At 41.8% G+C, this 26,456-nt stretch overlaps 1 long non-coding RNA gene across 1 annotated transcript in view; it reads right to left on the bottom strand.

Moving 5' to 3' along the window:
- The window catches only part of LOC141087784 (uncharacterized), a 129,788-nt gene that overhangs the window by 65,643 nt on the left and 37,689 nt on the right, over positions 1-26,456 (bottom strand). The window contains exon 2 of the long non-coding RNA XR_012231721.1: positions 19,545-19,655. This is a non-coding gene — a long non-coding RNA (uncharacterized lncRNA). The remainder of the gene's footprint in view (positions 1-19,544; positions 19,656-26,456) is intronic.

Raw genomic sequence — 26,456 nt, 5'->3', positions numbered from 1 at the left:
TAGACATGCTTGGTTTCTATGAACTCGTAATGACCTGGATAATCATAATGGCAGGTCAGTTTTAGCATTTAGTGAACCTAGCAAAAAAGCCAAACAAAAAACAAGTGTGGGATTGCACTTGGAATTGTTTTCCCCTTTTCGAGTACACGACATGGTAAAACCAATGGTTTCATTCAAAAGTACAACTCGTCCTGCAAAAAATAAGCCCTCACATTTCCATATTGACGGAAAAATAAAAAAGTTATGGCTCTGGAAAGAAGGGGAGTGAAAAACGAAAAATGGAAAAAAAGCTCCGGTCATTAAGGGGTTAAGGTGCCTTTATATTGGAAACTTCCAAAAAATGATACCATCTTAAAAACCGTACCACTCAAATATTTCAAAATTGTTGTCAAGAAATGTTTTAACCCTTTAGGTTCTACACAAGAATTAATGCAAAGTCGAATGAACAAACATTTTAATTTATCCTCTAAAACGTTGCTTTACACCCAATTTTTTCACTTTTACAAGGAATAAGACAAAATTGACCTTAACCCCTTACCTACAATGGATGTAATATTCCGTCCATGTGACCCTGGACCTAATTACCATGGACGGAATATTACGTCACAGCGATCAGCGGCGCCCACGTGGTGAGTGCCGCTAATCGCGGCCGGGTGTCAGTTGATTATCACAGCTGACACCCGACACAATGTGTCAGGGGCGGTCACGGACTGCCCCGACACGTTAACCCCTTGTACACCGCGATCAAACGCGATCGCTGTGTACCGGGGGTTAAAGGGAAGCATCGGCAGGGAGGGGGCTCCCTCCGTGCTTCCCTGAGCCCCCCACAGCAGCGCAATGTGCAGCGCTGCTGCAGGGGTCTCTTTCCCTACAGGCCCCCGGATCCAAGATGGCGACGGGGTCCTTCGGGGGCCTGTAGGGAGCTGACTTCCTCACTGCCTGCAAAGCGCAGACATGAGGAAGTCTGCAGAACTGCCTGTGACAGATTGCTGATCTGTCACAGTGATCTGTGATGTGACAGATCAGCAATCTGTCACAGGGCAGTGATGTCCCACCTGGGACAAGGTAATAAAGTAAAAAAAAAAAAAAAAGTGTTAAAAATAATTTTAAAAAAATCACTAAATAAATTAGTAAAAAAAAAAAAAATATTCCCCAATAAATCCATTTTTTCAAAATAAAGAAAAAAACAATAAAAGTACACATATTTGGTATCGCCACGTCCGTAGCGACCCACCCTATAAAACTGTCCCATTAGTTAACCCCTTTAGCGAACCCCTTAAAAAATAAAAATAAAAAACGAAGCAAAAAATGATTTATTATCACACCACCAAACAAAAAGTGCAATAACGTGCGATCAAAAAGACGCATATAAATATCCATGGTATCGCTGAAAACGTCATCTTGTCCCGCAAAAAATAAGCCGCCATACAGCATCATCTGCAAAAAAATAAAAAAGTTATAGCTCGCAGAATAAAGCGATACAAAAATAATTATTTTTTATATAAAATTGTTTTCATTGCAAAAAAACTAAAAAACATAAAAAAACGACCTAAATGAGGTATCGCTTTAACCGTACTGACCCGAAGAATAAAAGCGCTTTATCAATTTTACCACAGGCGGAACGGTGTAAACGCACCCCCCAAAAGAAATTCTTGAAACGCTGGTTTTTGTTCATTCTGCGTCCCAAAAATCGGAATAAAAAGCGATCAAAAAATGTCACGTGCCCAAAAATGGTACCAATGAAAATGTCAACTCGTCCCGCAAAAAATAAGACCTCACATGACTCAGTGGGTCAAAATACGGAAAAATTATAGCTCTCAATATGTGGTGATGCAAAAACTATTTTTACAATGAAAAGCGTCTTTTAGCGTGTGACAGCCGCCAAACATAAAAACCGCCATAAATAGTAAATCAAACCCCCAAACCCCCCATTATCACCCCCTTAGTTAGGGAAAAATAATAAAACTAAAAGAAAATGTATTTATTTCCATTTTCCCATTAGGGTTAGGGCTAGGGTTAGGGCTAGGGCTCAGATTAGGGTTAGGGGTGTGTTGGGGTTAGGGTTGGAGTTATAATTGGGGGGTTTCCACTGTTTGGGCACATCAGGTGCTCTCCAAATGCAACATGGCGTCTGATCTCAATTCCAGCCAATTCTGCGTTGAAAAAGTCAAATGGTGCTCCTTCCCTTCCAAGCTCTGCCATGTGCCCAAACAGTGTTTTACCCCCACATATGGGGTATCAGCCTACTCAGGACAAATTACAAAACAACTTTTGGGGTCCAATTTCTCCTGTTACCCTTAGGAAAATAAAAAATTGATATTTTTATTTTCACGCCCAGGCGTTATAAACTTCTGTGAAGCACTTGGGGGTTCAAAGTGCTCACCACACATCTAGATAAGTTCCGTGGGGGGTCTAGTTTCCAAAATGGGGTCACTTGTGGGGAGTTTCAATAGTTTAGGTACATCAGGGGCTCTCCAAACGCACATGACACCCGCAGACCAATCCATCAAAGTCTGCATTCCAAAACGTCACTACTTCCCTTTCGAGCCCCGACGTGTGCCCATACAGTAGTTTTCTCCCACATATGAGGTATCAGCGTACTCAGGACAAATTGGACAACTACTTTTGGGGTCCAATTTCTCCTGTTACCCTTGGGAAAATAAAAAAATTGGAGACTAATTGATCGTTTGTGGAAAAAAATTAAAAAAATTTATTTTCATGCCTGGGCATTATAAACTTCTGTGAAGCCCTTGGGGGTTCAAAGTGCTCACCACACATCTAGCTACATTCCTTAGGGGGTCTAGTTTCCAAAATGGGGTCATTTGTGGGGGGTTTCCACTGTTAAGGTACATTAGGGGCTCTCCAAAGGCAACATGACACCCGCAGACCATTCCATCAAAGTCTGCATTCCAAAACGTCACTACTTCCCTTTCGAGCCCCGACGTGTGCTCATACAGTAGTTTTCTCCCACATATGGGGTGTCAGCGTACTCAGGACAAATTGGACAACAACTTTTGGGGTCCAATTTCTCCTGTTACCCTTGGGAAAATAAAAAAAATGGGGACTAAAAGATGATGTTTGTGGAAAAAATACGATTTTTTTATTTTCACGCCCGGGCGTTATAAACTTCTGTGAAGCACTGGGGGGTTCAAAGTGCTCACCACACATCTAGATAAGTTCCTTGGGGGGTCTAGTTTCCAAAATGGTGTCATTTGTGGGGGTTTCTACTGTTTTAGTACATCAGGGGCTTTCCAAACGCGACATGGTGTCCGATCTCAATTCCAGCCAAAAACGTCAAATGGTGCTGCTTCCCTTCCGAGCTCTGCCATGCGCCCAAATAGTGGTTTACCCCCACATATGGGGTATCAGCGCACTCAGGCTAAATTGCACAATATCTTTTAGGGTCCTGTTACTCTTGGAAAAATAAGAATTGAGGGTGAAAAGATCATTTTTGTGGAAAAAATATGATTTTTTAATTGTACGGCTGTATGTTATAAACTTCTGTGAAGCCCTTGGGGGTTCAAAGTTCTCACCACACATCTAGATAAGTTCCTTGGGGGGTCTAGATTCCAAAATGGTGTCATTTGTGGGGGGTTTCCACTGTTTTGGTACATCAGGGGTTTTCCAATCGCGACATGGTGTCCGATCTCAATTCTAGCCAAAAACGTCAAATGGCGCTGCTTCCCTTCCGAGCTCTGCTATGCGCCCAAATAGTCATTTACACCCACATATGGGGTATCAGCGTACTCAGGACAAATTGCACAACAACTTTTAGGGTCCTGTTACCCTTGGAAAAATAAAAATTGGGGGTGAAAAGATCATTTTTGTGGAAAAATATTTTTTAATTGTACCGCTGTACGTTATAAACTTCTGTGAAGCCCTTGTGGGTTCAAAGTTCTCGCCACTTATCTAGATAAGTTCCTTGGGGGGTCTAGTTTCCAAAATGGGGTCACTTTGGGGGGTTTCCACTGTTTAGGTACATCAGGGGCTCTCCAAACGCGACATGGCGTCCGATCTGAATTCCAGCCAATTTTGCATTGAAAAAGTCAAACGGCGCTCCTTCCCTACTGAGGTCTGCCATGCGCCGAAACAGTGGTTCCCCCCCAGCGTACTCAGGACAAATTGCATATTAACTTTTGCAGTCCAATTTCTCCTGTTACCCTTGGTAAAATAAAAAAAATTGAACCTGAAGTATTTTTTTTGTGAAAAAAAAGTTAAATGTTCATTTTTTTTTTAAATATTCAAAAAATTCCTGTGACGCACCTAAAGGGTTAATAAACTTCTTGAATGTGGTTTTGAGCACCTTAAGGGGTGCAGTTTTTAGAATGGTGTCACTTTTGGGTATTTTCTATCATATAGACCCCTCAAAGTGGCTTCAAATGTGATGTGGTCCCTAAAAATAAAATGGTGTTGCAAAAATGAGAAATCGCTGGTCAATTTTTAACCCTTATAACTTCCTAACAAAAAAAAATTTTGGTTCCAAAATTGTGCTGATGTAAGGTAAACATGTGGGAAATGTTATTTATTAAGTTTTTTGTGTGCCGTATCTCTGTGATTTAAGGGCATAAAAATTCAAAGTTGGAAAATTGCGAAATTTTCAAAATTTTCACCAAATTTCCGTTTTTTTCACAAATAAACGCAAGTTATTTGAATGAAATTTTACCACTAACATGAAGTACAATATGTCACGAGAAAACAATGTCAGAATCACCGGGATCCATGGAAGCGTTTCAGAGTTATGACCTCATAAAGGGACAGTGGTCAGAATTGTAAAAATTGGCCCGGGAGTTAACATGCAAACCACCCTTGGTATTGAAGGGGTTAAGGTAGGTAAGCAGTAGAAACCCCCACAAGTGATGCCACCATTTTGGAAACTACACCCCTCATGGATTTTATCCAGTGGGATAGAGAATATTTTGAACTCACAGGTATTACACAGAATTTGATATTAGGTTGTCATATTGACACACGACATGGTTTGGTATTTGGAATTTAAATTTGGCTGGAATAGATTGCAGACATCATGTCTCTTTTGCAGAGCCCCTGAGGTACCAAAATGAACCCATGCTTCACAGACCTATTTAAAATTTAGATGTAAAAAAAATTTGTCTTTTCCCAGTCAAATGTTGCTTTAGCCCCAAAAGCAAATTTTTCATAGTGGACAATAGGAGAAAACAGACCTCATACTTTGTTACGCAATTTCTCCCGAACGCGAAGATACCCCATATGTCGTCATATTGCAGGGCTCGGAAAAGAAACAGAGCTATTTCATTTTTGCAGTGTAAATTTTTCTGTAAACGTAAGTTCACACTGGACGTTTTTGATGCTTTTTTCTGCAGGAAAACCTGATTTCTTGGCAGGAAGGAAGCTGCGGCAAAAATGCAGGTTTATAGTATGTGCGTTTTTGGTGAGGACTTAGTGATTTATTTCAGTGCATTTTTGGTGCTTTTTTTTGTGTCTCTATGTCCATGCTAATGTCCATAACATTTCTGCAGAAATAATGCTGCAAATAATGATACCCGCGTTTTAACTGCGTTTTTGCAGCATTTTTTCAACACCCATTCAAGCCAATCAGTGAAAAACTGCTGCAAAAACGCTGAAAGGTGACATGCTCTACTGTGTGTCGAAAAAAGCAGAAAAGCAATAAATCCTGATGACAGAAAAACCAATGTGTGTGCGTGAGATTTCTGAAATCTCATAGGCTTTGCTGGTACTGTAAAAAGCAGCTGAAAACGCAGCAAAAAAAGCAGCAAAAACACCCAGTGTGAATATACCCCTATAGATTGTGAATGCCATACCACATTTTCAGAGCCACTGACATGCCAAAACAGCAGAAATCCCATTTTGGAAAACAGACCTCTGAAGGAATTCATCTAGTGGTGTTGTATTTCTAACCCACAGGTGATTCTCTAAACTTTATAAGGCCGGTTTCACACGTGAGTGGCTCCGGTATATGTGGTGACATTTTTTTCACGTACCGGAGACACTGACACACGTAGACCCATTAAAATGAATTGGTCTATGCAGATGTCAGCGTGTTTTCACGGACCGTGTGTCCGTGTGCAAAACACGGAGACATGTCAGTGTTCGTGGGAGTGCACGGTCTGCAAAACGTGCTGAACACGTGCACACGGAGAACAGTTCACACTGTCCTCCATGTTCACGGACAGTCGCCGGGGAAGAAGCATTACTGTAAGCGCTGTTCCCCTGCGGCTGATGCTGAATGCGGCTGTCATTCTTCTCTCCTGCTTTTGTGGCAATAGTGAGCAGGAGAGAAAGAATGAATGAATGAAAACCCGACTCGAGGTCCCCCTCTGTTTGTGAACCAACCCGGAAAAACTCACAGCTGGGGGCTGCTATTCTCAGACTGGTAAGGGGCCATTGATCTTGCCCCCCCAGCCTAAAAACAGCAGCCCCCAGGTGCTCAGAAAAGGTGCACCTATTAGATCCGCCTATTCTGGAGCTTTGTCAGGTTCTTCCCACTTGCCCTGTAGCGGTGGCAAGTGGGGTTAATAAGGGGTAAATGTCACCTTGCTATTGTAAGGTGACATTAAGCCCGGGTTAGTAATGGAGAGGTGTCAATAAGACACCTATCCATTACTAATCCTAGAGTTATTCAGGGGTTAAATAAACACACAAACAATAAGAACAAAGTATTTTAATGAAAGAATACACCACACTGTCATGCTCGCCATGTCTGTCATGTCCGCCATGTCTGTTTTGCCTCATGACCCCTGGAGCGGTGTGCACGTTCATCTCATGTTTGCTATCCTGCATGTTCCCTAGAGCAGTGTGCACACTCACCTCATGACTGTTTGGCTGCAAGATGCCTGCATTTCTGCTCTGCCTTCTGTGATCATCTCTGTGTTCCAAGAACCCCTGATCATGTGTCCTTCCTAGGTTGCAGCACTGTCTGGTTCTGCAATCATCTCTGCATGTCTGGAACCCCTTATAATGTGACCTTTGCTAGGTTCCAGCACTGCCTGGTTCTGCAATCATCTCTGCATGTCATGTGACTGCTCTCTGTGATCCTGGAGGATCTGAACTGGAAGTTCTCCCCTGGTCCTGACCCGGAAGTGGAGGTGCTAATGCCCTATATCAGACCGCCTCTCCCTATGGTCAGGGCCTGAGTATTGTGTTGCTTCCCTTCATGGCTGCTTGGTCTGCTGGGTCGCTCCCTCTATTCTGTGCCCCTGCACTTTGCTCTGTCGTGCGTCTCTGCACATGCTCTGTGCTTGTACTCCGTCTCTTGTCCCGTGCCTTGTCTAGTGTTTGTCCTTCATGCCATGTTTTGTCTCTGCTCTGCCTTGTAGTCCTTCCTTGCTCTGATTCCGTTCTGTGCTTCAGTCTAGCTTCAGTTCCTTGTTCCCTACCTTGCCTTTGCGCTGCCTTGTTCCTCCCTATGGTGCTCTGTAGTGCTCTCTGGCACACGCACCATTTCTCCTCTCTTACTTTTGGTGCTCTTTTCCATGTCTAGTTCCAAGGCTCTGCCCTGGCCCGGCTCTGGGCTTCGGCATACGCTCCGCTGCTAGACTCTTTCCTATTGTGCTCTTTTGCACATTTCTAGGCTAGTCCCAAGGCTCTGCCTTGGCCCGGCTCTGGGCTTCGGCCTACACTCCGCTGCTAGCTCTGTTCTCGCTCTGATCTGCTCCGTGTTTCTGCCTATGCTTCCGTTCCTGGTTCTGTACTCTGCCTAAGCTCTGCCTGGTTTCTTGTCTTGCCTTGCTTTGTTGCTTCGTGTGCCCTTTGCATGCGCCTGCCCTTCCTAGCCTCCTGTTTGCACCTCAGCCCACCTGCTTGTGCCTCAGCCATGCTCGTCAGTCACTGACAGCTGTGTCGCCTGCTATGCCCCAGTCGGGTTCGCTGGAGTCTTACCCGCCTGTTTGTGCTGCAGCCCGTCCAGCTAGCCAGTGCCCCAGCCGTGCTCTCTGCTTCCTTGCACTCACGCTGTCTCTGCACTGTGCTCTCCGTGCTTCTCTTAGCACGCGCAGGCCCTCGCCTGCCCCCATGGCATACGTCCCCGTGCTTCTGTAAAAGTACGTGCAGGTCTTGCCATGTACCCTGTCGTGCCCGCTTGCACATACAGGTCCTTGCCTGTACTCTGTCCCTGGCGTGCCCTCTGCACGCGCAGGACTCCGCTTTTAACCCTGACCCTGGCGTGTCTCTCTACACGCGCAGGACTCTGTCTTGAACCTTATATGATAAAATGAAAACCTGGCACTCAACTTAATGGTTGAGTGTTTACCACGTCCAGGAGGAACAGGCTGCGCTGATATTTTCAGCTATTAAGATTATCCTGCATTACAGCAGCTTTCTGACCATTTGATTACTGGCGTTAGCAGTGAATAACATAAAAAGCGCCCTCCTTCAAGCTACTTTCAAACATACTAGCACGTAACTGATGAAGGTCTATATCGACCGAAACGTTTTCTGGTACTACAATAAACTGCCTCACCAAGCATTAAGTTGAGTGCCAGGTTTTCATTTTATCATATATGGTTTGGGAACCTAACTTGGCACCACTACAGTAGTGCACACGGTGTTTTCTACTAAACGTATCTGTCTTGAACTTTGACCCTGGCGTGCCCTCTGCACGCGCAGGACTCTGCCTTGAACCTGACCCTGGTGTGTCTCTCTGCACACGCAGGACTCTGCCTTGAACCCTGTCCCTGGCATATCTCTCTGCACGCGCAGGACTCTGCCTTGTACCTTGGCGTGTCTCTACACACACACCCTGTATTGTTTGTTGAATTTTGAACCCTGGCGTGTCCCCTACACACGCACCTTGCCTTGCACCTTGCTTTGAACCCTGGCGTGTCCCCTACACGCGCACCCTGCCTTGCACCTTGCCCTGGACCCTGGTGTGCCCATAGCACGCATCCTGCCTGGAATCCTGCCTTGGACCTCGGCCTGTTCCCTAACACGCACCATGCCTGGAGATCTGTCGTGCCTCCTTGCCTGAACCCTGGTTTGCCTGCCGGATGCCCGGAACCTGCCGATCACTGCCAGAGATCATAAGCCTAATGACTGCGGCCTGATGTCCGGAGCTGATGTCCGCAGCCTGATGCACTGATCATGTCGATCGTTGCCAGATGTCCGGAGTCCGAAGCCAGCGTGCCTTTGCCTACCATCTTGCAAGTACCACGTCTTGGACCTTGGAGTGCCCTGCACGCACCTTCCTATGTGTTCCCTGTGTGCTTACGTTTTTGCACCTGTTGTTACCCTGAACTGTTCCGTAATGAAGTTATCTTGAACTTACGTCTTGTCTCGCCTTGTCTTGCTTCCGTGAGCCAGCCATCTGGTCCCAGCTGTCGTGGTGGCTCACCCCCTTGATCTTGCCCCTGACACTCCCTGTATAGGGGGTGGTTTCTCACAAGGTCAGCTCGCCCTAGGTGGGTGGGTGCCACGGCCCAGAGGGTCCACTCTCTAAAGAAAAACGACTCAGCGTAAGCTGACGCTCTTCACACAGTGTTTAAATCTTTATTATACTCCTAATTCCATATCGACGCCATTGTTCTCCTGTAAAAAATTACAAAATAATAAACCAACAATATCCATATCTGTTCGACGCTCAGTCACGTCCCATGGCGTAAATCCATCTCGGACGGTTAATCAGTTTACAACCGGAGAGCTGCTAATACATCCGCTCTGACTGTAAACTATTGGGGAATCAGTGGAAACAGCGCGCACAGGCTCAGTGATAAGCAGTGATGTCTGTTGTGAATTCGCTTTCTGGCCTACCTCTGGTTACTAGTGAAGGTAGTGGAGCTAGTTATATTGACAGAGGGGTCGCGAGTTCTCTTTCTGGGCTCCCTCTGGTGGTTATTGGAGGTAATGGAGCTGATCTGATTAATAGAGGCTTGCCACCTGATAATGAGGAGGACGATTGGAGATCTGGAGTTTCTGACTGGATTTAAGACAGCCGACTCCCTCTATCCCTGTTGGTGATTTTTCCTGCCTCCTGAGGTCTTAGTTTCCAGCTCAGTCCCTGCATGCTCAGCTAAGTGTTCTTTTACTATTGTTCACATTTGATCTGGTTTTGTCTATTTCAGTTTTGTGTGGTCAGCTCCGGCTGGGGCTGTGCTGAATCTCCATCCATATGTTACTGCTTGTGCCAGTTTGTTTTTGTTCCTTATTAGATTGGCCTCTTTTTGCTATGCTTTCAGAATATACCAGAGTGCTGATATAGTGGGCGAAGTCGTGCGACTTCAGTATTTTTCTATCAGACGCGTTGGATATTTTTTGCAGGGTTTTTTGCGTGATTGCAGACAGTGTCTATAATTTCCTGTCCTGTCTAGTTAGTGTGGGCCCCATCGTTTGCTCAGTCTATTTTCCTACCTGCGTTTGTGTTTTCATCTTGTCTCACCGACAATATATGTTTTGGGGCTATCTATTCCTTTGGGGTCTGCTCTGGGGAAGTTTAGATTACCCCTTTCTTGCTTTAGGCTTATTTAGCTCTCCAGCTGTGTCGAGGTGTCTAGGATCATTGTAGGTACGCTCCACTGCTACTGCTAGTTGTGTGGATAGGATCAGGGGTCTGCAATCCGCTTAGTTACCAACCTCTCTGGTTTTCTGTGGCTTAGCTTGGTTTTGCTCTCCTCCTCGGTGACCCAATCATAACAGAATCACCAGCCTAAACCGCAAATTCTAGGGTACTCAAAAGCAGGAAAGAATTGTTAAAAAAAAAAGTGTCAGAATTTTTATTTTTTAATATATATTTTTTCCTTTTTTTCTCTGGGGCCGTAGGAGGATTTTATTTTCTTTAATGGAGATTAAGCAATTGTCTGATCGTGTTGAGCAGCTCGCTGCTGAAGTGCGGGGAATTTCCACCTATCTCGCTCAATCATCTGCTGTTGAACCAAAAATCCCTACTCCTGATGTGTTTTCTGGGGATCGGTCTAAATTTTTGAATTTTAAGAATAATTGTAAACTATTTCTTGCCTTGAAGCCTAACTCATCGGGGAGCTCTGTGCAGTAGGTTAAAATTGTCATCTCCTTGCTGCGCGGTGATCCCTAGGATTGGGCTTTTCCTCTGACACCTGGAGATCCTATTCTGACTAATGTGGATGCATTTTTTCAAGCCTTGGGGTTGTTGTATGATAAACCTAATGCTATTGATCAAGCTAAGAAAACCTTATTGGCATTGAACCAGGGTCAGGATTCTGCAGAGTTATACTGTCAAAAATTCTGAAAGTGGGCGGACCTTACTAAATGGAGTGACGATGCCCTATCAGCTCTCTTTTGAAGAGTTTGGCAGAAACCGTAAAAGATGTTATGGTGGGATTTCCTGTTCCCTCTGGTCTTGACGATTCTATGTCATTAGCCATTTAGCGTTTACGTGAATGTAAAACTACACGAGAGGCGTTGCCGCCCTTTGAACGAACGTCTGAACCCATGCAATGTGATAGGGTTTTGTCTAGGGCGCAACGTCAGGAGTTTAGAAGGCGTAATAAGCTGTGTTTTTTCTGTGGCGACGCCTTTCATACTATTTCTGTCTGCCCTAAACGAGAAAAACGCTTTTCGCACACATTTGCCGTGGGCAGTTTACAGCCTAAATTCCTTTTAGCAATTACCCTGATCTGCTCCTTGTCTACATTTTCCGCTAAGGCTTTTGTAAATTCAGGAGCAGCTTTGAATCTGATGGCTTTAGACTTTGCTAAATGTTGTGGTTTTCCCATGATACCCCTGTGGACTCCTATCCCTTTGAGGGGTATTAATGCTACTCCTTTGGCGGAGAATAAACCGCAGTTTTGGACTCAGGTGATAATGGGGGTCGCCCTGGACCACCAAGAAAATTGTAAATTTTTGGTGTTGCACAATTTGCATGATACTATTGTTCTGGATTTTCCCTGGTTGCAAACTCATAATCCTGTTTTGGATTGGAAATCTGTGTCTGTGGTGAGTTGGGGTTGTCAGTGTGTTCTTAGTGACACTCCTGTTTTCTCCACCTCTCCCCAGTCTCATAATATTCCTGATTATTTGGCTGATTTTTCTGATGTATTTAGTGAGAGTAAGTCTGCATCTTTGCCTCCTCATAGGAGTTATGACTGTGCAATTGAGTTAATGCCCGGGTGTACATTTCCCAAGGGTCGGCTTTTCAACTTATCGGTACCCGAACATGATGCTATGCGATCTTATATCAAGGAGTCGTTGGAGAAGGGTCATATTAGACCATCCTCTTCAACTTTAGGTACTGGGGTTTTTTTGTGGCCAAGAAAGATGGTTCATTAAGGCCTTGTATTGACAATCGTTCCCTTAACAAAATCACTGTTAAATATCAGTACCCATTACCCCTGATTTCTGATATATTTTCCAGAGTTAAAAGTGCCTGCTGGTTTACCAAGCTTGACACAAGGGGGCATATAATCTTATTCGCATCAAGCACAGGGATGAATGGAAGACGGCGTTTAATACTCCGGAGGGACATTTTGAGTACCTGGTGATGCCTTTTGGGCTCACTAATGCCCCTTCTGTCTTCCAATCTTTTATGAACAATATTTCCCGGGACTTTGTGGATACGTTTTTGATCATTTATCTGGATATTTTGATCTTTTCCAGTGATTGGGATTTTCATGTGGAACATGACTGTGTTCCGGATTCTGAGGGAAATTTCCCTGTATGTTAAGGGATCGAAGTGCCTCTTTGGTGTACAGAGGATTTCATTTTTGGGATTCATTTTGTCCCCGTCGGCTATTGAAATGTACCCGGCCAAGGTACAGGCCATTTATGATTGGGTTCAGCCCACTTCTTTGAAGGCTCTCCAGAAGTTTTTGGGTTTTGCTAACTTCTATCGTAAATTTATAAGTAATTTTTCTGGTATTGTCAAACCACTGACTGATCTGACCAAAAAGGGCGCTGATGTGGTGAATTGGTCTCCAGAGGCAGTCTCGGCATTTCAGGAGCTTAAGCGGAGATTCACTTCTGCTCCGGTTCTACGGCAACCTGATGTCTCACTCCCATTTCAGGTGGAGGTAGATGCTTCTGAGATTGGTGCAGGAGCCGTTTTGTCCCAAAAAGATCCAGTGACTTCTAAAATGAATCCCTGTGCCTTCTTTTCTCGAAAATTCTCCCCATCTGAATGTAACTATGACGTGGGGAATCGGGAATTGTTGGCCATGAAATAGGCATTTGAAGGGTGGAGACATTGGTTGGAGGGAGCTAGACATCAAGTTGTGGTCCTCACCGACCACAAGAATTTTATTTATCTTGAATCAGCCAAATGCTTGAATCCTAGACAGGCTAGGTGGGCCTTGTTTTTCACGCATTTTAATTTTGTGGTCTCTTTTCTTCCGTGCACTAAGAAAGCCCTTGTTTTTACAACAGGTGGTTCGATTGCACAGGATTCCTGAGAACATTGTGTCGGACAGAGGAGTCCAGTTTGTTTCCAGATTTTGGAGAGCTTTATGTTCCAAACTGGGAATTCAGTTATCTTTCTCCTCTGCATTTCATCCTCAGACCAATGGGCAGACAGAGAGAACAAACTAGACTTTGGAGTCCTATTTGAGATGTTTTATGTCTGCTGATCAGGATGACTGGGTCTCATTTTTGCCCTTGGCCGAATTCGCACTAAACAATAGAGCTAGTTCGGCCACTTTGATGTCGCCCTTTTTCTGTAATTTTGGGTTTCATCATCGATTTTTTTCAGGGCAAGTGGAATCTTCAACCTGCCCAAGTGTAGACACTGTGGTAGAGAGAATGCAGCAGATTTGGCACCATGTGGTGGATAAGTTGTCCCTCTCTCAGGAAAAAGCCCAACGGTTTTCCAACTGGCATAGGACCATTGGTCCCCGGTTTAAAGTGGGTTATATGGTTTGGTTGTCATCAAAGAATATTCCTATGAAGGTTGCGTCTCCAAAGTTCAAGCCAAGATTCATTGGACCTTATAAGATATTGGAGATTCTTAATCCTGTTTCTTTTCGATTGGCTCTTCCAGTTACGTTTAAGATCCATAATGTGTTTCATAAATCTCTGTTGAAGAGGTTTGTGGAGCCATTAGTTCCTATGGCGGCCGCCTCCTGACCCTGTATTGGTTAAAGGCAATGTGGAATATGAGGTAGAGAAAATATTGGATTCTCGATTGGCTAGACAGAGACTCCAGTACTTGGTCAAATCGAAGGGTTATGGCCAGGAGGATAATTCTTGGGTCTCTGCTTGATATTCATGCCGAGAGATTGGTTCGTGCTTTTCACCGGGCCCATCCTGATCGGCCTGGTGGCGTGGATGAGGGTTCAGCGACCCCTCCTCAAGCTCATCAAGAGAATGCCAAGAGTGTGCAAAGCAGCAATCAATGCAAAAGGTGGCTACTTTGAAGAACCTAGAATATAAGACATATTTTCAGTTGTTACACACTCTTTTGTTAATTATATAATTCCAAATGTGTTAATTCATAGTTTTGATGCCTTCAGAGTGAATCTACAATTTTCATAGTCATGAAAATAAAGAAAACTCTTTGAATGAGAAGGTGTGTCCAAACTTTTGGTCTGTACTGTGTGTATATATATATATATATATATATATATATAAATTTGGAGTTGCTATAATTGCAAAGACCCAAAGAATAAATCCGCCTCATCATTTTTATGAAAAAAGTAAAATAAAATATGTTAAAAGGTAAAAAAAGCAAAAAAAAGCATACACAAATTACTAAAATCCGTTTCGCCACTCAAAATGCATAAACAATAAAAATAAGAACTATTCTTGTATTGCTATTTGTTCATTCTGCCTCCCTAAATTGGAATAAGACTCGGCTCACATTTATCCTGCGCTCTCCGCTGAGTGCTTGCGACGGCGTTTCCGTGTAAATTCCCCAAAACTGCGATTCATACAAGACCCCAGGTGGAAACTCACTTACGAGGCAGATTGAGCCATTTTGGACTGGTCTGTGTTCCGGCAGTATTATTTTAGGCGTCTTTTCAGCAAGGCTGTGAAGTCGGTAAGCCAAACCTCCGACTACGACTCCTCAACTTCCCTGACACTGACTCAGACTCCAACTCTGACTCCACGACTCCGACTCCCTCATACATGGCTCATGTTTAAGTTTAAGTGATAAATTTACTGTAGTAAAATGGTAACTTTGGGCTTTTAATCATTATAATGATACAATAATCAAGCCATTTAGATAGAACTTAAAATATATTTATTGGAATACAACTTTAGAATAAAAAACTTTTGCATATTTACAATTTATGATACACTATGCAGTAAGTGAAAAAAAAAACATTTTTCAACAAAAACGTACTGAATAACATTTGTGCAGTCTATGAAATTGTTCTGAGAAATAGTATCGCCTCCATTAGATCCTCCTTCATAGATTACCTCAAATCTGACCTAATTATTTTAAGACTAGAGAACAACCTCTCTACACTAACTTGGGTTGGTGGCAAAGCAAGTATCCACATGGGCAACATCTCTAACAATTTCAGGGTTTAAAGGAATTGCCTCGTGCACAGTCAGTTTTGAACGATTGAACTCTTCTACTTCTTTGAGAGCAAGTGAAAAATTTTGCTGAAATATGGTCAGTTTCCTATGGGAGTGGAATCTTTTTCCCTGCAACAACGCTTTGCTGCTCCATGTTGTCCAAATACTTTTTGAAATCAAACTCCTCATCTGATGAGGATGGAGAAACGGCAGCAGCAGCAGCACTGGCAGGACCCAAGTCCTGGCCATCCTGTAGACCACTCATCCTAACTGCTACCTCAGTCAGAGCTTCTTTTCCTTTAGTAAGCTGTTGATCATCCAGCAATATATGATGACTCGGGACCACATAAACAGCTGCCAGAAGAATTTTATTTTCTAATAGCAGTGTCCCTCTCTGTTTCATTGAAGCAGCAATGCCAACTACAATTAAACCTCCTCTTTGAGACAGGCAAAAGAACAAGTTCTTCCACTCCTTTATAAAAATGCCAGGAGTTAAATCCTCAGCTTGTAACTTTTTAGTCACTGTAAATGGGTGATGAAGCAATTTCTTCAATTCAGCCACCTGTGTCCATTGACCTTCATGTAGTGCTACCTGAGGGTTGGCCATATCTACAAGAAAGGGTTTCAGCTCGAGCAATCGCTCAATCATTAAATAGGAGCTGCCCCACTGAGTAGCTTGAACCACAATTACCCCTTTTACAGCGCGTCTCTTCAAGATGGAAAACTTTTAACCATTATAACGTCATAACAAAAAAGGAACCAAAATTATGCTGATTTAAAGTAGACATGTGGGAAATGTTATTTATGAACTATTAAATGAATAAAGTGTATGAGAACATGATAAGAGGAACCTTGTTAGGCCGGAGGCACACTAGCAAGAAAAACGGACGAGTGCTATGCGATGAAAAATTGCATTGCACTCGTCCCAATGTTAATCTATGGGGCAGCTCCCATCATCCAATTTTTTTCTCGCCCGTTCAAATGGGCTGAGAAAATCGCAGCATGCTGCAATTGTCAGCAATTCTTGGCCGAGACTCTCCAATGTAAGTCTATGGGTGCGAGAAAAAAATCGGATTATACACGGACCACGAGTGTGACTTGCGAGAAATTAGCACCGGTGTCCTTTAACAAAAGGTGGCAATTCATTTTGCGATACAGTAAAATAACACTGACATATTTAGTAAAGAATAGAAAGAATAGATATAGACACATAGAATATATATATCATTGAGACACATGTATATATATTTATAGTTCATAGAGTTCTACATAGCATAATAGCTGCTAAATCAATTTCCTGGCTTCTGTAAAATCATTACAAAACCTGACATGAAATGACACATGGTTTACATACAGTAAACCATTTCATTTCATTTAGTTTTTTATGTCTTTGACTAATAATTAGATTAGGGTATGTGTGTAAAATTTTGGACATGTAGGTGTTAAATTAAAAGGTAAATTCGCTGAAAAAAATTGCGTGGGCTCCCGCGGTAATTTCTCCACCAGAGAGGAAAAGACAGTGAGCGAGGGCAGATATTAATAGCCTACAGAGGGACCATTGTTTTTGCCCCCCCCGGCTAAAAAATTCTGCCCCCAGCCATCCCAGAAAAGGCGAATCCATAAGATGTGCCTTTTCTGGCACAGCCTTTCTATTCCCATTGCCTTTAGGGGTGGCTCATGGGTTAATAATGGGTTAATGTCACCTTGCTATTGAAAGGTGATATTAAGTCGGGTTAATAATGGAGAGGTGTCAATAAGACACCTATCCATTACTCCTATAGTAATAAAGGGTTAAAAAAGACACACACATTAATTAAAAATTCTTTTAATGAAATAATCACACAAAGTTTTTGACCAAATTTATTATTCTGCTATTCCAACAGAATCCCTTGTTCTCCTGAAAAAAATAAATAAATAAAAAACCAACAATATACATACCTCTTCACCGTTCAGTCAGGTCCCCTGTTGCAATCCATCACAAGGGGTTAACTAGTTTACAACGGGGACAGGTGCTAATGCTACCGGCACTGCTGTAAACCACTGCCAAATGAATGAATTAATCTCTGCGCAGCCTCCCCGACTGATTTTAAAAGATAGAATAAAGTAAAAAACAAAATTAAAATAATTGTAAAAATAATAAAGAAATCAATATACTTTATTCTATCACTAAATAAATATTTAAATGAAAAAAAAATCTAAACAATAAAAGTACACATATTTAGTATTGCTGTATCCGTAATGACCTGACCTATAAAACTGTCCCACTAGTTAACCCCTTTAGTGAACACCATAAAAAAGGGCAAAAAACAATGCTTTATCATCATACCGCTGAACAAAAAGTGGAATAACACACAATCAAAAAGACGGATATAAATAAACATTGTACGGCTGAAAACATCTTGTCCCGCAAAAAACAAGCCCCCATACAGCTCCATCACCAGAAAAATAAAAAAGTTATAGCTCTCAGAATAAAGCGATGCAAAAATAATTATTTTTTATATAAAATAGTTTTTATTGTATAGAAGCGCCAAAACATAAAAAAATTATATAAATGAGGTATTGCTGTAATCGCACTAACCCGAAGAATAAAACTGCTTTATTAATTTTACCACACGTGGAACTGTATAAACGCCCCCCCAAAAGAAATTCTTGAATTGCTAGTTTTTCTTCATTCTGCCTCCCAAAAATCGGAATAAAAAGCGATCAAAAAACATCATGTGCCGAAAATGGTATCAATAAAAACGTCAAATCGTCCCGCAAAAAACAAGACCTCACATGACCCTGTGGGCCAAAATATGGAAAAATTATAGCTCTCAAAATATGGTGATGCAAAAACTATTTTTTTTTTTCAATAAAAAGTGTCTTTTAGTGTGTGACAGCAGCCAAACATAAAAACCCGCTATAACACCTCTTTCACACATCCTGATATTTCCGGTGGTACTGGAGATGTCAGTGTCCGTGTGTGTAATACTTGCGGCACACGTGTGGCATGCGTGTGGCGCATCAGTACCACACGGACGGGCGCCAGGGAAGAAGCGTTACAGTAAGCGCTGTTCTCGGCGCCGGGTGCTGAACACGGCTCTCATCATTCTCCCCTGCTCTGCCAGCGATCGGCACAAGCAGGGGAGAATCATTCTCCCCTTCTTGTGCTGATCACGGGCAGAGCAGGTGAGAATGAGAGCCGTTTTCAGCACCCAGCGCCGGCATACAGTGCTTATTGTAACTTCCCTGGCGCTGATACGTGTCACATGGATGACATCCATGTGTGCTATGCGTATGCACGTGTGCTGGATGTTTTATGACCCGTGCTGACATTAAAAAATGGACATGTCACCATGTTTTGCCCACGGACACATGGTCTGTTGAAACATACTGACATGTGGAAACACCCATTCACTTGAATAGTCAAATAGTGCTCCTTTCCTCCCGAGTCTCTCCGCATGGCTAAATAGCACTGTACAGCCACATATGGGGTATTGCCATGTTTAGTAGAAATTGTGGGACAAATTTTGTTGCCATTTTTACCCATTTCTTATATGAAAATGTAACATCTTTGACTAAAACAAAATTTTGGTGGTAAAAATGTAGTCATTTTGTCCTTGCTGCCCAGTAGTATAAAATTCTGTGACACACCCAAGGTGTCAATATGATCACTACACCCCTCGATGAATTCATTGCTGTTTTGGCACCTCATGGGCTCTCCCAGTGGATCATGGCACCGGCAAACCATAACAGTAAAATCTAGCGCTCCTTCCCTTTTGAGCTCCGCTATCTGCCCAAACAGTGGTTTACCCCCACATATGGGGTATAAGCGTACTCAGGACACATTGCACAATAACTTTTGGGGTCCAATTTCTTCTGCTACCATTGGGAAAATAAAAAAATTGGGGTGAAAAGATCATTTCTGTGGAGAAAATATGATTTATTATTTTACGGCTACGTTATAAACTTCTGTGAAGCACTTGGGGGTTGAAAGTGCTCATCACACATCTAGATAAGTTCATTGGGGGTTTAGTTTCCAAATAGTGTCACTTGTGGGGGTTTCCACTGTTTAGGCATATCAGGAGCTCGCGTCCGATCTCAATTCCAGCCAATTTTGCATTGAAAAGTCAAATGGCGCTCCTTACCTTCACAGCTCTGCCATGCGCCCAAACAGTGGTTTATCTGCACATATGGGGTATCAGCGTACTCAGGACAAATTGCACAACAAGTTTTGGGGTCCAATTTCTCCTGTTACCCTAAGTAAAATAAAAAAAAAATTGGATCTGAATTAATTTTTTTGTGGAAAAAAATTAAATGTTCATTTTTTTAAACATTCTAAAAATTTCTGCGAAGCATCTGAAGGGTTAATAAATGTCTTGAATGTGGTTTTGAGCATGTTGAGTGGTGCAGTTTTTAGAATGGTGTCACTTTTGGGTATATTCTATCATATAGACCCCTCAAAGTGACTTCAAATGTGATGTGGTCCCTAAAAAAATGATGTTGTAAAAATGATAAACCTCTGTTTAACTTTTAACCCTTATAACTTCCTAACTAAAAAGAAAAATTTGGTTCCAAAATTGTGCTGATGTAAAGTAGACATGTGGGAAATGTTAATTAATTATTAAGCATTTTATGTGACATATCTCTGTGATTTAAGGGCATGAAAATTCAAAGTATATGCATGTCTCTGTATATGCTCTGTGTATACAGCATGTCTCTAAGCAAGTACAGTGGCATGTAAAAGTTTGGGCAACCCTTGTCAAACTTACTGTTATGGTGAACAGTTGTAGATGAAATGATCTCAAAAAGGCCTAAATTTAAGGATGACACATTTCCTTTGTATTTTAGGCAAAAAAAATTGTCATTTTTTACATTTTAGCCCCTTTACCCACGAGCGTGGTTTGCACGTTATTGACGGGCCAATTTTTACAATTCCGACCACTGTCCCTTTATGAGGTAATAACTCTGGAACACTTCGATGGATCCCGGTGATTCTGACATTGTTTTTTTCGTGACATATTGTACTTCATGATAGTGGCAAAATTTCTTTGATATGACTTACGTTAATCTGTGAAAAAATGGAAATTTTTTTAAAAATTTTAAAAATTTCGCAATTTTATCACAATTTCTGTGATTTGGTTTGTCCACCCGCTTTTTGAGAATTGACCACAGGGTCTCAATGAGATAGAGATCTAGAGACTTTCTTGGCAATGGATCCAAAATTTCAACGTTTTGTTCAACAAGCCACTTAGTTATCACTTTTGTCTTGTGACATGATTCTCTATCATGAAGAAAAAAAAGCAATGTTCATCACCAAATTGCTCCTGCATCGTTGGAAGAATTTGCTCTTGAAGAACGTTTAGATACTATACATTACCATGAATGCTAAGGCATCTAGAAGAGCAGGCACAGAAAATTATTCCCGGTATACAGAATAGGAAAAATGGTACTGTACAATGTCCATACATACAATATAAGAGACAATACTGGGAACCATACCCAGTATACAGAGGATGAGAAATATACACACATTTTTAAACAATGAAATTGCAACACGAAGGAAAAGTTGTGAAATTATGGATCAAAACACATGGTAATGATATGCAAATTATTAAAAATGGAAATAAAATTTTCAAAACATCACAATTAATTCAGTATCAACTATAAGTACCAAGTACAAAAAAATGCATTTACATGACTTGGCATGTTATGAATGAGGCAATTACTGGTTGTCTGAGGAATGCGCTGTCACACTGAATGCACTTGGTTATGCAAATCATGAAGATCTGCTGCTGGCAGCTTATTTGCACTTGTGAATGACCTGCCAGATGTGGTCAATGAGAGAAGTCAGGAGATGTTGCAGAACTTGGCAGTACACCCTATGCTAAAGATAGGGTGCGCCGATCGCAGGCGCCGCTGTCCGCTAGTAGGCGGCGCTACAAGCAAGGGGCGGGCACGCCGGGCAGAGAGTCGGCTCGGGGGCGGAGCTACCCCGGCCGTGCGTGCGCTTAAAAAGCGCTAATGTGAAACCGGCCTAAGTAAACTATCAGCTTGGTGAATTGGTTATGAAACCAGTTGTCCAACCATTTCTTCAAAGTGTCCTAGGAGTTTTTTCAACAAAACAATGCAAGGCAGCATGTTGCTCGTGCTACTATGAGTAGTCTGTGTGGCTTAAATGTAATACCATAGCCTGCAGCGTTTCTTATCTCCCATCAAGAAAATCTGTCATCAATTTGCAATTCCAAAGGAACTGTCAGCAGCAGATCTTTATGATTTGTGACCAAGTACATATAAGGCCCTTTTACATTTAGCGATGCACCAGCGATCCAACCAGCGATCCGACCCGGTCAGGATCGCTGGTGCATCGCTAAATGATCGCTAGTGAGCTTTCATACAGAAAGATCTCACAGCGATGCAGCAGCGACGCAGCGCACGATACTTACCATTCACACAGCGATCCTGCGTCCTCCCGCCCGCCTCCAGCGTCGCTCGTCGTCACAGCAGGAAGTCTCAGCAGGAAGCGCCCGACGAGAAATGGAGCCGGACATTCTCGCGCGATCAGCGATGGACAGCGGGGGAGCCGGTCGCTGGTAAGTATCACACATAGCGATATCGCTAGCAATATCGCTATAACGTCACAAAACCAGTGACGTTTTAGCGATATTGCTAGCGATATCGCTTAGTGTAAAACCCCCTTTAGTGTTTCAGAATATTACTTAGACAACCATTTACAGTGCCTTGCGAAAGTATTCGGCCCCCTGGAACTTTTCAACCTTTTCCCACATATCATGCTTCAAACATAAAGATACCAAATGTAAATTTTTGGTGAAGAATCAACAACAAGTGGGACACAACTGTGAAGTTGAATGAAATTTATTGGTTATTTGAAATTTTTGTGGAAATTCAAAATCTGAAAAGTGGGGCGTGCAATATTATTCAGCCCCTTTAACTTAATACTTTGCTGCGCCACCTTTTGCTGCGATTACAGCTGCAAGTCGCTTAGGGTATGTCTCTATCAGTTTTGTACATCGAGAGACTGAAATTCTTGCCCATTCTTTCTTGGCAAACAGCTCGAGCTCAGTGAGGTTTGATGGAGATCGTTTGTGAACAGCAGTTTTCAGCTCTTTCCACAGATTCTCAATTGGATTCAGGTCTGGACTTTGACTTGGCCATTCTAACACCTGGATATGTTTATTTGTGAATCATTCAATTGTAGATTTTGCTTTATGTTTGGTATCATTGAATGGTTGAAAGAGAAAACTCCGTTCCAGTCTCAGGTCTTTTGCAGACTCCAACAGATTTTCTTCAAGAATGGTCCTGTATTTTGCTCCATCCATCTTCCCATCAATTTTAACCATCTTCCCTATCCCTGCTGAAGAAAAGCAGGCCCAAACCATGATGCTGCCACCACCATGTTTGACAGTGGGGATGGTGTGTTCAGGGTGATGAGCTGTGTTGCCTTTACGCCAAACATATCATTTGGCATTGTTGCCAAAAAGTTCGATTTTGGTTTCATCTGACCAGAGCACCTTCTTACACATGTTTGGTGTCTCCCAGGTGGCTTGTTGCAAACTTTAAACAACACTTTTTATGGATATCTTTGATAAATGGCTTTCTTCTTGCCACTCTTCCATAAAGGCCAGATTTGTGCAGTGTATGACTGATTGTTGTCCTATGGACAGACTGTCCCACCTCAGCTGTAGATTTCTGCAGTTCATCCAGAGTGCTCATGGGCCTCTTGGCTGCATCTCTGATCAGTCTTCTCCTTGTTTGAGATGAAAGTTTAGAGGGATGGCCGGGTCTTGGTAGATTTGCAGTGGTATGATACTCCTTCCATTTCAATATGATCGCTTGCATAGTGCTCCTTGGGATGTTTAAAGTTTTGGAGACCTTTTTGTATCCAAATCCAGCTTTAAACTTCTCCACAACAGTATCACAGACCTGCCTGTTGTGTTCCTTGGTCTTCATGATGCTCTCTGTGCTTCAAACAGAACCCTGAGTCTATCACAGAGCAGGTGCATTTATACGGAGTCTTGATTACACACAGGTGGATTATATTTATCATCATTAGTCATTTAGGACAACATTGGATCATTCAGAGATCCACAATGAACTTCTGGAGTGAGTTTGCTGCACTGAAAGTAATGGGGCCGAATATTATTGCACGCCCCACTTTTCAGTTTTTGCATTTCCACAAAAATTTAAAATAACTAATAAATTTCGTTCAACTTCACAATTGTGTTCCACTTGTTGATTTTTCACCAAAAATTTACATTTGGTATCTTTATGTTTGAAGTATGATATGTGGGAAAAGGTTGAAAAGTTCCAGGAGGCCGAATACTTTCGCAAGGCACTGTATAACCTCATTGAATGCATGCCATGGTGGTGAAGTGTGTGTATTTCTGTGCGTGGTGGTCATACTTGATCACAAATAAATCAAGATGTTTTTAAAATGGTGTTTCTAATTTGGCATTTGCATATTATTAACACGTCTATCGATTTTGTTATTGCCATAATTCCACAACTTTTTCGTCTTTGTATTGCAATTTCAATGTTGAGGAATGTAGATATTAGAAAGAACAGTTTTATATATAAATTCCACATAAAATTCAGGCTAATCCTCACTAGTTCTGATAATACTCCATGATGCTATAGTGTAAATATAAGGATTGCTATATATCAAGCAACTTTTAGGTTTCTTTATTTTTAAAACGTACTTAGTACTTAGCAGGTTATAGGTGGTGAGAAAGGGATATATTTCAGGTTCTATATAGAAAACTATAATCTAAAAATTAGTGCTATGCTATGCTAATCTCTAACAATCACTATTGCTACAGAGCAACTAACACTATATAAAACATTTATTTTATTATTTTTTTTTGTTAAGCTCCCTTAAAAACTATGGGTAAGTTTATTAAGAATTAATGCTATTCTATATAGTTTGTATAACATTATAGAAAAATAAGATGTATTTGCTTGAACCAAAATAACTCTTTTATAATAGGTTAACAAGCAAAAGCCTGTTATAGGAAATTATTTTATTCTTTCTAAGTGAAGGGTGGCATTCAGCCATTTTTCTACACCAAGTATAGAGGAATTAATGGGGTTTTCATTTTTTGTAATCATTTTTTAAAATAACATAGGGATAATATACAGTATATAAAACTTGTACTGTAGTACCTGGATCTCCACAGAAGCAATCAGCTTATTATCGACCAAGAGCAGAGTCAATTGGTCTGTACACTGAAACTTGGTCTCCCAACATTCAACATTACTGAACGTCAAGATTTACAAAATATGTTTAATATTCTACTCACCATTTTATCAGTATCAGGCCTCATTTACATGTCACTGATTTTTCCATCAGCATTTTGAATCTGATTTTCATCAGTGTTTAGTCAATTTTTATGTTTTTAACATGAGTGTTTCATCAGTGATTTTCTCATACAAAAAAAAATATCAACAATTGCAAAGCTTCTCCTACCCATTGCAATGTTAAAAACTGACATAACAGAAATTGCACAAAGATGATAATGTGTGCTGTCAGTGTCTTTTCACGAATCCATACTGTTGTATATGAAAAATGACATTGGTGATTGCGCCATCCTCAACTGAATAAAAATGTCTGATTGAAGTTTCTCATTTCTTCAAGTCTTCTAAAATTTCTACTCAAACAACTGTGGACTGTTGAGCTGCAGAAAATGTATATTTGTCATTTGCTAGGTAGCTGAATATTCCTTTGCTTTTCCTGCAATCTTCTTTGAAACTCATTTCTGCAAATGGCTCCCATAGTCCATACGGCCGTCTTCATTTTCAAATCGTGATGATGAGATTCCAAAGGGGAATTTTTCATTTTAAAGACATTTCTTTTTTGGTTCTTCCTCTTATGGACACGCCTATAATTTTGGTTCGGTTGTGGTTAAGACAGCACTTTCATGGACTGAACAACCTAGAGGCAGAGTGTATCCACTATCTAATTACTGGAGACTGAAGCCATGTCCACCTATATTAACTGAAAACTACAAAGATTTCATTTGAAAATTCAACTCCACCTGAAGAATGGGTCTTAGTTGGAACAAGATCACAGTAAAAGATAATTATTCTTTGGTTCTCATTTCTGGATCTAGGGAACCCATATTTTTTCTAAACTCTTTTTTCTAAGCTGGATTTCTACACAGCCTACAATATAATCCACTTCAAGGAAGGCGATGAGTGGAAAAGTTAATTCAGTACACATAGTCGTCATTACAAATAATTCATTGGGCTTTGCAAAGCTCTTGCCATGCTCCAACATTTCATCAATGAGATCTTTCATGACATCCTGAATTGATATGCTCTATTACATCTAAATGATAGTGTAATCTTCTCACAAGATCTGGATACTCACCATCAGCATTTTTACTCAGTTCAAAACAATTAGAACGCCAAACTTGGAAAATATCGGTTTGAATGTCAAGACATGATATTTCTTTACATCCTGGTAATTCTTGATAGGCCACAACCCATGGGAATGAAATATTTATCAAAAACTGTTATCAATTTGTTTCTCCCCTTCCCAAAGCGGAAAAGCACAAATTCTTGGAACTGGCTGGATTCTGGAACTGAATCTTTCAGTTTTCTCAAAACCCACTTTTCTTCGTCTCCTATACTACATCATCCTGACATTAACATGCTTTTCTTTGAAAGTTGATACAACTTTCATTGTAGTAGGAGCCATTCTATCAGTCTTCTCTTTTGATCCACAAGCCATCATTGTGGTTTCTTTTGGAGATCTGGAATTTTAAGCAATTAAAATAACCATTAACCCCTTACTGCCATCGGATGGTATAGTACTTCCCCGATGGCAGTACCCCCGCTTTGATGGGGGCTCCGGCAGTGAGCCCGCATCAAAGTCAGGACATGTCAGCTGTTTTGAACGGCTGACATGTGCCCGCAATAGGCGCAGGTGGAATCGCAATCCACCCGCGCCATTTAACTAGTTAAATGCCACTGTCAAACTCTGACAGTGGCATTTACCGCGTGATTCCGGCCATCGGGCCGGAAATATGCACAGCGCT

The sequence above is a fragment of the Dendrobates tinctorius genome, unplaced genomic scaffold, assembly GCF_039654945.1.
Source record: "Dendrobates tinctorius isolate UK_male_01 unplaced genomic scaffold, ASM3965494v1 ptg000035l, whole genome shotgun sequence".
In the NCBI taxonomy this organism is placed as follows: domain Eukaryota; kingdom Metazoa; phylum Chordata; class Amphibia; order Anura; family Dendrobatidae; genus Dendrobates; species Dendrobates tinctorius.
The sequence above is the reverse complement of the archived record's forward strand: the minus strand, read 5'-3'. Positions and strand labels throughout refer to the sequence as shown.